The sequence below is a fragment of the Rhopalosiphum padi genome, unplaced genomic scaffold (assembly GCF_020882245.1).
Source record: "Rhopalosiphum padi isolate XX-2018 unplaced genomic scaffold, ASM2088224v1 scaffold2, whole genome shotgun sequence".
Taxonomy (NCBI): domain Eukaryota; kingdom Metazoa; phylum Arthropoda; class Insecta; order Hemiptera; family Aphididae; genus Rhopalosiphum; species Rhopalosiphum padi.
In genome coordinates this window covers 294,133-305,594 of record NW_026870007.1, presented here as the reverse complement: position 1 = coordinate 305,594, position 11,462 = coordinate 294,133, and the positions used below count along the sequence as shown (strand labels likewise).

Here is an 11,462-nt window from a genome sequence, read left to right as displayed (position 1 = left end):
TGAAGATATAAAGGTAAATTTAAATTTTTTAAATAATTTTAAAAATTTTATTTTTTAAAAAAAAAGTTTTATTTTGAAATAAAGACTAAATCTTAGTTAAGGTTATTTTTGTGTTTTTAAAAAAAGGTAAAATTTTGATTTAATTTTAATTTTTTTTTATGGTAAGGTAGCTACCTTTGCAAATTTTTAAAAATTTTATTTTTTAAAAAAAAAGTTTTATTTTGAAATAAAGACTAAATCTTAGTTAAGGTTATTTTTGTGTTTTTAAAAAAAGGTAAAATTTTGATTTAATTTTAATTTTTTTTTATGGTAAGGTAGCTACCTTTGCAAATTTTTAAAAATTTTATTTTTTAAAAAAAAAGTTTTATTTTGAAATAAAGACTAAATCTTAGTTAAGGTTATTTTTGTGTTTTTAAAAAAAGGTAAAATTTTGATTTAATTTTAATTTTTTTTTATGGTAAGGTAGCTACCTTTGCAAATTTTTAAAAATTTTATTTTTTAAAAAAAAAGTTTTATTTTGAAATAAAGACTAAATCTTAGTTAAGGTTATTTTTTTGTTTTTAAAAAAAGGTAAAATTTTGATTTAATTTTAATTTTTTTTTATGGTAAGGTAGCTATCTTTGCAAATTTTTAAAAATTTTATTTTTTAAAAAAAAAGTTTTATTTTGAAATAAAGACTAAATCTTAGTTAAGGTTATTTTTGTGTTTTTAAAAAAAGGTAAAATTTTGATTTAATTTTAATTTTTTTTTATGGTAAGGTAGCTACCTTTGCAAATTTTTAAAAATTTTATTTTTTAAAAAAAAAGTTTTATTTTGAAATAAAGACTAAATCTTAGTTAAGGTTATTTTTTTGTTTTTAAAAAAAGGTAAAATTTTGATTTAATTTTAATTTTTTTTTATGGTAAGGTAGCTACCTTTGCAAATTTTTAAAAATTTTATTTTTTAAAAAAAAAGTTTTATTTTGAAATAAAGACTAAATCTTAGTTAAGGTTATTTTTGTGTTTTTAAAAAAAGGTAAAATTTTGATTTAATTTTAATTTTTTTTTATGGTAAGGTAGCTACCTTTGCAAATTTTTAAAAATTTTATTTTTTAAAAAAAAAGTTTTATTTTGAAATAAAGACTAAATCTTAGTTAAGGTTATTTTTTTGTTTTTAAAAAAAGGTAAAATTTTGATTTAATTTTAATTTTTTTTTATGGTAAGGTAGCTATCTTTGCAAATTTTTAAAAATTTTATTTTTTAAAAAAAAAGTTTTATTTTGAAATAAAGACTAAATCTTAGTTAAGGTTATTTTTGTGTTTTTAAAAAAAGGTAAAATTTTGATTTAATTTTAATTTTTTTTTATGGTAAGGTAGCTACCTTTGCAAATTTTTAAAAATTTTATTTTTTAAAAAAAAAGTTTTATTTTGAAATAAAGACTAAATCTTAGTTAAGGTTATTTTTGTGTTTTTAAAAAAAGGTAAAATTTTGATTTAATTTTAATTTTTTTTTATGGTAAGGTAGCTACCTTTGCAAATTTTTAAAAATTTTATTTTTTAAAAAAAAAGTTTTATTTTGAAATAAAGACTAAATCTTAGTTAAGGTTATTTTTGTGTTTTTAAAAAAAGGTAAAATTTTGATTTAATTTTAATTTTTTTTTATGGTAAGGTAGCTACCTTTGCAAATTTTTAAAAATTTTATTTTTTAAAAAAAAAGTTTTATTTTGAAATAAAGACTAAATCTTAGTTAAGGTTATTTTTGTGTTTTTAAAAAAAGGTAAAATTTTGATTTAATTTTAATTTTTTTTTATGGTAAGGTAGCTACCTTTGCAAATTTTTAAAAATTTTATTTTTTAAAAAATTATTTATAAATAATATATTATTTTTATATTGAAAATATAATGTTTTATTTTAAACTAATAAATATTTAAAGATTAAACATTAATAATGCTTTAAAAGATAGTTAGCAGCTTCTTTTTTAAAAATCTTTTTAATTGGAATTTTTTTTTCAATATTATTATTAACAGTAATAAACCTCTATTTTGGTTTCAATTAAAAATAAGGATTAAAAAAATCTATTATTAAGTCGAAATTAATATGTAATTTATTACTTCTTATTTAAGATAAATTATAAAATAATTTTTAAAAGCAAATTAAATGTTATAAATTTTAACTATTATCCTTTAAATTTTTCAATTTAATGATCCAAATTTTCATTCATAAAAAATAGTAATAATTATAAATATAAAAAAAATAATAAACATTAAATTAAAGTAAATTATGTTTGAAATCTTAAAGTTTAAAATTATTGGTATAATAATTGAAATTTCGATATCAAAAATTAAAAAAATAATTGCAATTAAATAAAAATTTAATGAAAATGGGATTCGTGATTTATTAAATGGGTCAAAACCACATTCAAAGGGTGCTGACTTATTATAATTAAATTTTATTTTTATATTAATTATAATTATTAGTATAAAAAGAATTATTAAAATAATAAATATTACAATTATTGAAATTAAATTTAATATAATTATTTTATTTAAATTTTAAACTTTTTGATTGGAAATCAAATATACTAATTTATATTAATAAAATTAATTATTTCATCAATAAAAAGTTATATAAAGAAATAGTCAAATGATATCAATAAAATGTCAATATCAAGCTCCTAATTCAAATCTGATATGATGAATATGAGAAAAGTGAAGTTTAATTATTCGTATAAGATTGATAATTAAAAAAATTGTTCCGATAATTACATGTAAACCATGAAATCCTGTTGCTATATAAAAAGAAGAACCAAAAATTGAATCTGAGAATGTAAATGTAGCTTGTTTATATTCTAATATTTGAAGTATTAGAAAGTAGATACTTAAAATAATTGTTAAATTTATAAAAATGATAGTTTTTTTTTTAGAATTATTAAGTAAGTAAAGATGAGCTAAAGTAACAGTAAAACTTGATGTTAATAAAATAATTGTATTTAATAAAGGAATTAATAATGGATTGAAAAATATAATATTTTTTGGTGGTCAATTTAGTCCTAGTTCAATTGATGGTGCTAAAGAATTGTGTAGAAAATTTCAAAAAAAAGAAATAAATAAAAATATTTCAGAGATAATAAATAAGATTATTCTAAATTTGATTAAATTTATAATATAAAAATTATGATTACCTTGAAATGTTCTTTCTCGAATTACATCTCGTCATCATAAGATAGAAATACTAATAATTATTAGTAGATTAAATAATGATATTATATTTATTTTAAAATTTATAATTATAATATTAGAAATTATTAAATTAAATGTATTAAATGCTATTAAGATAGGTCATGGACTTAATCTTAAAATAAAATATGGTTGATTAATTTTTATCATTATTCACTAGAGTATAAAGATGAAAGAATTGAGAATACATAACTTTGAATTAAAGCTACGCATAATTCAAAAATTATTATAAATATTTGAATAAAAATAATAATAATTATAAGTGAATTAAAATTTAATAGAGTTATTAATAAATGTCCTGCAATTAAATTAGCTGTTAAACGAATAGAAAGAGATATTGGTCGAATAATAATTCTTATTGTTTCAATAATTGTTATTAATGGGGCTAGGTAAATTGGTGTATTTAAAGGAATCAAGTGTGCAATTATATTTTTAGTGTTTTTACAAGTTGACAAAATAATAAAAAATATTCAAAATGGAATAGCTAAAGTAACAGAAAATACTATATGACTTGATGATGAAAAAATATATGGGAATAAGCTAAAAAAATTATTAAGTAGAATAAATATAAAAAGTGAAATAAATAAAAATGCAGGAGATTTAGTTTTTTTTATTTTATAAAGTATTAGTATTTCATTGTTTAGTATATTAAATATTTTAAATAATAATCAGTTTATTCGATTTGGTAAGATTCATAAAAAGTTTGGTATAAATAAAATGATTAAAAGAGTTCTGATTCAATTTATTTCTAAATTAAAAATTGTTGTTGATGGGTCAAAAATATTAAATAAATTTGTTGTAATTTTTTATGTTATTTTTTTTAAAAAAATTAATTTTTAAGTTTTTAATAAAATTAAAATATAGTAAGTTTATGATTACATAAAATGTAGAAAAAAAAAATAAGAATAAAATTAATCAATTAATTGGTGCTATTTGAGGAATTAAGTGATATTAATAAATAATTTTAATTTGACAAATTAATGTTATGCTTTAACTAATCTCTTTCATTAGAAGTAATTGCTAATTTACTATATTTTGATTTAAGAGATCATTACTTTGCTTTTCAGTCATCTAATGAATTAAAAATTTTTAATTCAATAAATAAATTTATTTAAATTAATTGATTCAATTTGAATAGGTATAAATCTGTGATTAATACCACAAATTTCTGAGCATTGTCCAAAGTATATTCCTGGTCGATTTATAAAAAGATTAATTTGATTTATTCGTCCTGGGATTGCATCAATTTTAATAGCTAAACTTGGAATTGTTCATGAATGAATTACATCGTCTGACGAAATTAAGAGTCGAATATTAAATTTAAATGGGATAATAGTTTTATTATCTACTTCAATTAATCGAAAATTTTCTTTATTTAATTCATTTATTATATAAGATTCAAATTCAATATTTGAAAAATCTGAATATTCATATGATCAGAATCATTGATGACCAAAAATTTTAATTGTTAAAATTGGGCATTTAATTTCATCTATTAAGTATAGTAGGTGAAGTGAAGGTATAGCAATAAAAATTAAAATAATTGGTGGAGTTGTAGTTCAGATAAATTCAATTATTTGATTTTCAGAGATTTTAATATTAATAAATTTATTTTTTATAATAAAAATTATTATATAAGTAATTGTTGTTATAATTATAATAATAATGAAAATTGTATGATCGTGAAAAAAAATTAATTGTTCTATTAGTGGTGAATTACTATTTTGAAATCTTAGTTTTATTCAAGTTATAATTTCTAAAAAAAGATTATTCTTTATAAATGAATTTTAAGTTCATTGCATATAGTTTCTGCCATATTAGAAATTAATAATTAGAGGTAATTCTGAATATGAATGTTCTAAGGGTGGTAAATTATGAATTCATTCAATAGAATTTCTTAAATTTAATTTAAAAATAGTTGTTTTTTTTAAAAAAATTCTATTTCAAATACAATAAATTAAAATAATAATTCTAAATGTTGAAATTATTGAACCAATTGATGAAATTATATTTCATAGTAAAAAATTATTTGGGTAATCTGTGTATCGTCGAGGTATACCATTTAAACCTAAAAAATGTTGGGGGAAGAAAGTTATATTTACCCCAATAAATATTAAAATGAATTGAATTTTTAAAATAAAATTATTTATTGAAAATCCAGTGAAAATTGGGAATCAATGAATTAAACTAGCAATAATAGCAAATACAATTCCTATTGATAATACATAGTGGAAATGAGCTACTACATAGTAAGTATCGTGAAGAATGATATCAATAGATGAATTAGCAAGAATTACTCCTGTCAATCCTCCAATTGTGAATAAAAAAATAAAACCTAAAGATCAAATTGTGGAAGGTGAAAAATTAATTTTAGATCCATAAATAGTAGCTAATCATCTAAAAATTTTAATTCCTGTTGGAATTGCAATAATTATAGTTGCTGATGTAAAATATGCTCGTGTATCAACGTCTATTCCAATTGTAAATATATGATGTGCTCATACAATAAATCCTAATAATCCAATAGTTAGTATAGCATAGATTATACTAATATTACCGAATGTTTCGTTTTTATTACTTTCTTGACTAATAATATGTGAAATTAATCCAAATCCGGGTAAAATTAAAATATATACTTCTGGATGTCCAAAAAATCAGAATAAATGTTGATAAAGAATTGGATCTCCTCCTCCTGCAGGGTCAAAGAATGATGTATTTAAATTACGATCAGTAAGAAGTATAGTAATTGCACCAGCTAAAACAGGTAAGGATAAAATTAATAATATAGCTGTAATTAAAATTGATCAAGGGAATAATGGAATTTGATTTAATTTTATATTATTAGGTATTATATTTAAAATTGTACAAATAAAATTAATTGCTCCTAAAATTGATGAGATTCCTGCTAAATGTAGAGAAAAAATTGTTAAATCAACTGAAATATTATTATGAGCAATATTATTAGATAAAGGGGGATAAATTGTTCATCCTGTTCCTGTTCCGTTATTAATTATAAAACTACAAATTATTATTATTAATGAAGGAGGTAATAATCAAAATCTAATATTATTTAATCGTGGGAATGATATATCAGGGCATCCTATTATTATAGGAATTAATCAATTTCCAAAACCACCAATAACAATTGGTATAGTTATAAAAAAAATTATAATAAAAGCGTGAATTGTAACAATTACATTATATAATTGATTATTATTAATAATTGAATTAATTTGACTTAGTTCTAGTCGAATTAAGATTCTAAGGGATGAACCAATTATACCTGATCAAATACCAAATAAAAAATATAAAGTTCCAATATCTTTATGATTAGTTGAAAAGATTCATTTTATAGATAAAATGGCTGATAATAGGTTATAAATTGTAAATTTATATATAGATTTAAAAAATCTTTTTATCAATAACTTTATATTCAAATTCTATGATATTAAATTGCAAATTTAAAGGTATTAATTATTTTAATTAAGGTTTAAAAAAAAATATTTTTAATTTTGAAGATTAATAGTTTAATTTAACTTAAAACCTTAATAAATAAATAAATAACTAAAAAATAATCTAAAGAAGTTAATAAATATTAATAAGTTGTAATTATTTTTTTTTAATTGAAGATATCATTTATTGAATAAGTTAAAATTAAATAATATGAAATAAGTTATTTTAATATAAAAATATAAATTTAAAATTGTTAATATAATTAATATTATTATAATTAAATATAAATTATTATAAATTAAGTTTTTGATTAATATTCATTTTATTAAAAACCCAATTATAGGTGGTAATCCTATAATTGAAAAAATTAATATTATTAAATTTAGTTTAAAGAAAAAATTTAAATTAAAAAATTTTATTTGATTAATATAATTAATATTATAATTATTTAAAATTTTAATAATTAAAAAATTTAAAATTGAGTAAATTAAAAAATAATTGATTCATAATTTATTATTTATTAAAATTGCAAATAGTATTCATGTTGAATTATTGATTGAAGATATTGCTAAGATTTTACGTATAGAATTTTGATTTATTCCAAAAATTGAGTTTATTGAAATTAAAATAATTAAGAAAATTAAATTTTTATCAATATTTAGATATGAAATTAAAACAAATGGGGAAATTTTTTGTCAAGTTATTATTAATAGGCATGAAAATCAATTTAATCCTTCTATTATTGAAGGTAATCATAAGTGAAAAGGTATTAATCTTAATTTTATTAATAGTGGTAAAATAATTAAAATATTACTATTATTTATAAAAAAAAAATTTTTATTAATTAAGAAAATTAATAATAAAATTGAAGCAAAAGCTTGAATTAAGAAATATTTTATTGTAGCTTCAATAGAGTAAATTGATGATTTAAAATTTAAAATAGGAATAATTGAGAATAAGTTTAATTCTAACCCTATTCATATTGAAAGTCAATTAGATGCTGAAATTGATATTAAAGTTCTAAATATTAATATAATTAAAAATATTATTTTTGTTAAATTTAAATTTATCAGAAAAAAGAATATTATTCTATATTTGAAGTATGAATCCAAAAGCTTAATTTAGCTTATTTTTCTAATTTACTTATACTTAAGTGTTTATGCATATAAATTTTTGAAATTTATGGATTAGTTTAATTCTTAAAGTATAATAAAAGTATATATAATACATGATTTACTCTATCAAAGTAACCCTTTTTCAGGCATTTTATTTTTAAAATATTATTTAATAAAAAAATGTTTATTGGTTTATAAATGTATTAGAAAAAATATCAGAAAATTTTTTAAAAAAAAATATTTTAATGAGGCATGACGTTTCTATTTATCTGAAAAGGGGGGCTATGCCCCTCCAAAAAAAAAAAGAAGGAAGAAGAGTATATAGAGGATTTATAAATATGTATAGTAGTATACATATATAGACTTCATATGTATATAGTATATATATATATAATATAAATATACATCTATATAGCTTATATATTTATATATATATATATATATATATATATAAATCCTTATATGATGTTAATAATCTATACATTTAATATATATATATATATATTAATATATAAATCCTTATATGAATATATATAGATATTTATTGTATATATATATATATAAGAGGTAAAGAAGAAAAGTATTAGTTATTTTATATTAATAATATTAATTTGATTAAAATAATTAATTTAAGTAATTATATTTAAAAACAGAAACTAATAAATTGTATTAAAATTTAGATTTAAAATTTAAATAGTATTATAATTAAAAAATATTAGAATTAAAGTTAAAATAATTAATTTAAGTAATTATATTTAAAAAACAGAAACTAATAAATTGTATTAAAATTTAGATTTAAAATTTAAATAGTATTATAATTAAAAAATATTAGAATTAAAGTTAAAATAATTCAGTTAATTATTTAAATTTTGATTTAATTTATTTATTTAAAATTTATAATATTATAAAACCGTATTATTTTAATTTTACTAATAATTATAATTTATTTTGTTATAAAATTTTATTTAATTAAAAAGATACATGAAATTTTTTGATTGTTAATAATTTCTTAAAGGATTTTAATTATTCTCAGTATTAAGTATTAAATATTAAAGAAATTTAGATTTAATTATTAATTTAAGTATAAACTAAATATGTGCCAGCAGTTGCGGTTAAACATAATATACAAATAAAATAGTTTGGTTATTAGTATTAAATATAATTTATAATTTAATTTTTTTTTAAAAAGTAAAATTTAATTAAATATTATTATTATAATTATTTTATTCTATTAAATTTTATTTAAAACTAGGATTAGATACCCTATTATAAAAATTTAAATTAATTTACTAAAAAATTAATAGTTATGTTCTTTAAATTTAAAAAATTTGGCGGTATTTTAGTCTTATTAGAGGAACCTGTTTATTAATTGATAATCCACGATTAATTTTACTTATTTAATTAATTCATATATCGCTGTCATGAATATATTAAAAAATTTATTTTCTTTATTTATTATTATAATTTATGTTAAGTCAAGATGTGGTTTATAAATAAGAATATAATGGGTTACATTAAATTTTATTTTTGGATTTTAAATGAAAATTAAAATGAAATTGGATTTAATAGTAAATTTATTTATTTTGTTAATATGAAGAAAGATCTAAAATATGTACATATTGCCCGTCATTCTTATTAAAAATAAGACAAGTCGTAACAAAGTAAATGTACTGGAAAGTGTATTTAGAAAGATTAAATAAATATCTAAATTTAAGTATATCATTTACAATGATAAGATGTTGTTAAACTTTATTTAAATTTATTTTATTAATATAATAATTTTTATTTGATTTTTTATAAAAATAATTTATTTATTTAAGGTTTTAGTATTTATTAAAAATTAATTTATAGATTTATAGTTTAATAGTATTGTGAAAGAAATAATTAAATTTATAAAAGAATTAATTTAGTACCTTTTGTATCAGGGTTGATTAAAATTTTTAATTTTTTTTTAAATTCTCAAAATTTATAGAGTTAATTTTATTATTAATTTATTGTGTTATAAATATTTATAAAATAATATTAGTTTTGAAATTTAATTCGTTATATTATATTTAGTTATTTAAGATTTAAATTTAATTTAAAATTTTAAAAGTTATTTTGATTTTGTTGATTAATATTTTAAATTTAAATTATTTTAGGGATAAGCTTGAAATTTTTATATAATAATTTATTTATTTTAATAATTTATAGGAATAGAAATTTTTATTTAAGTTTGTAAAAATTTATTATTTATTTATTTTTAATTTATTATAAATTATTTATTATTAATATTAAATTTTATTAATGAATATTTAATTAATAGTAATAATGATTAAATTAGTATAATTTACATTTATAAATTATGAATTCGGCAAAAATTATTTTCATCTGTTTAACAAAAACATTGTATTAAGTTTAATTTAATATAGGATCTGCTCAATGATTTATTAAATAGCTGCAGTATTTTGACTGTGCAAAGGTAGCATAATAATTAGTCTTTTAATTGAGGACTTGTATGAAAGATTTGATGAGAAATAAACTTTATTATTTATATAATTAAAATTTTATTTTTAAGTAAAAAAGCTTAAATTATTTAAAGGGACGATAAGACCCTATAAAACTTTATAAATTTTAATTTTAATTTTTTTGGTTTTATAAATATTTTATTTTTATAATTTATTTTATTGGGGTGATAAAAAAAATTAATAAACTTTTTTTAAAATTTAACATTATTTAATGAATTTTTGAATTAAAATTTTTAATTAAAGGAAAAAGTTACTTTAGGGATAACAGCGTAATTAATTTTTTAAGTCCAAATTTAAAAATTAGTTTGCGACCTCGATGTTGAATTAAGATTAATCTTAGGTGCAAAATTTTAAGTATTAGGTCTGTTCGACCTTTAAATTCTTACATGATTTGAGTTCAAACCGGTGTAAGCCAGGTTGGTTTCTATCTTTTAAAAATTAATTTGTTTTAGTACGAAAGGATTAAATAATTAAATTAAATTTTTATTAAATGAATAAAAATAATTTAACTATTTTGGCAGATAATTGTGTTAAATTTAGAATTTAATTATATAATTTTTATTATAGATAGTAATTTTTATATTTGTTATAATTATTAATTTTTTGATTTTATTTTTAATAGTTTTTATAAGAGTTGCTTTTTTTACTTTATTAGAGCGTAAAGTTTTAGGTTATATTCAATTACGTAAAGGTCCGAATAAGTTTTTGATTAAAGGTATTTTTCAACCTATAGGTGATGGGTTAAAATTATTTTTTAAAGAAGTTAATTATCCGAGTAATATAAATTTTTTTATTTTTATAATTTCTCCTTTATTGGGTTTATTAATTTCAATTTTTTTTTGATTTATTTATCCTTATATTGGTATGAACTATATTATAGGATTTGGTTTAATTTATATATTTTGTTGTTCAAGTTTAATAGTTTATATTTTTTTAATAATTAGATGATCTTCGAATTCTAATTATTCAGTTTTAGGTATAATTCGGTTTATTTCTCAAATGATTTCATATGAAGTTAGAATAATAATTATTATTATAAATTTAATATTTTTAATTAATAGTTTTAATTTAAATGATTTTTATATCTATCAAATTAATTTAAAATTTTTTTTTTTTCTTTTTTTTTTGTTTATTTTATTATTAATTAGATTTTTAGCTGAAATAAATCGTTCTC

The 11,462-nt window shown here is 16.8% G+C and overlaps 2 pseudogenes across 1 annotated transcript; both read right to left on the bottom strand.

Moving 5' to 3' along the window:
- Positions 1-2,159: 2,159 nt before the first annotated feature.
- Positions 2,160-4,160, bottom strand: LOC132931533 (cytochrome c oxidase subunit 3-like; annotated as a pseudogene). Its single transcript, XR_009662709.1, has one exon. The product of XR_009662709.1 is annotated as a cytochrome c oxidase subunit 3-like (transcript).
- A 130-nt stretch (positions 4,161-4,290) lies between these two features.
- LOC132931534 (cytochrome c oxidase subunit 2-like) lies at positions 4,291-4,973 on the bottom strand (annotated as a pseudogene).
- Between the last annotated feature and the right edge of the window lie 6,489 nt (positions 4,974-11,462).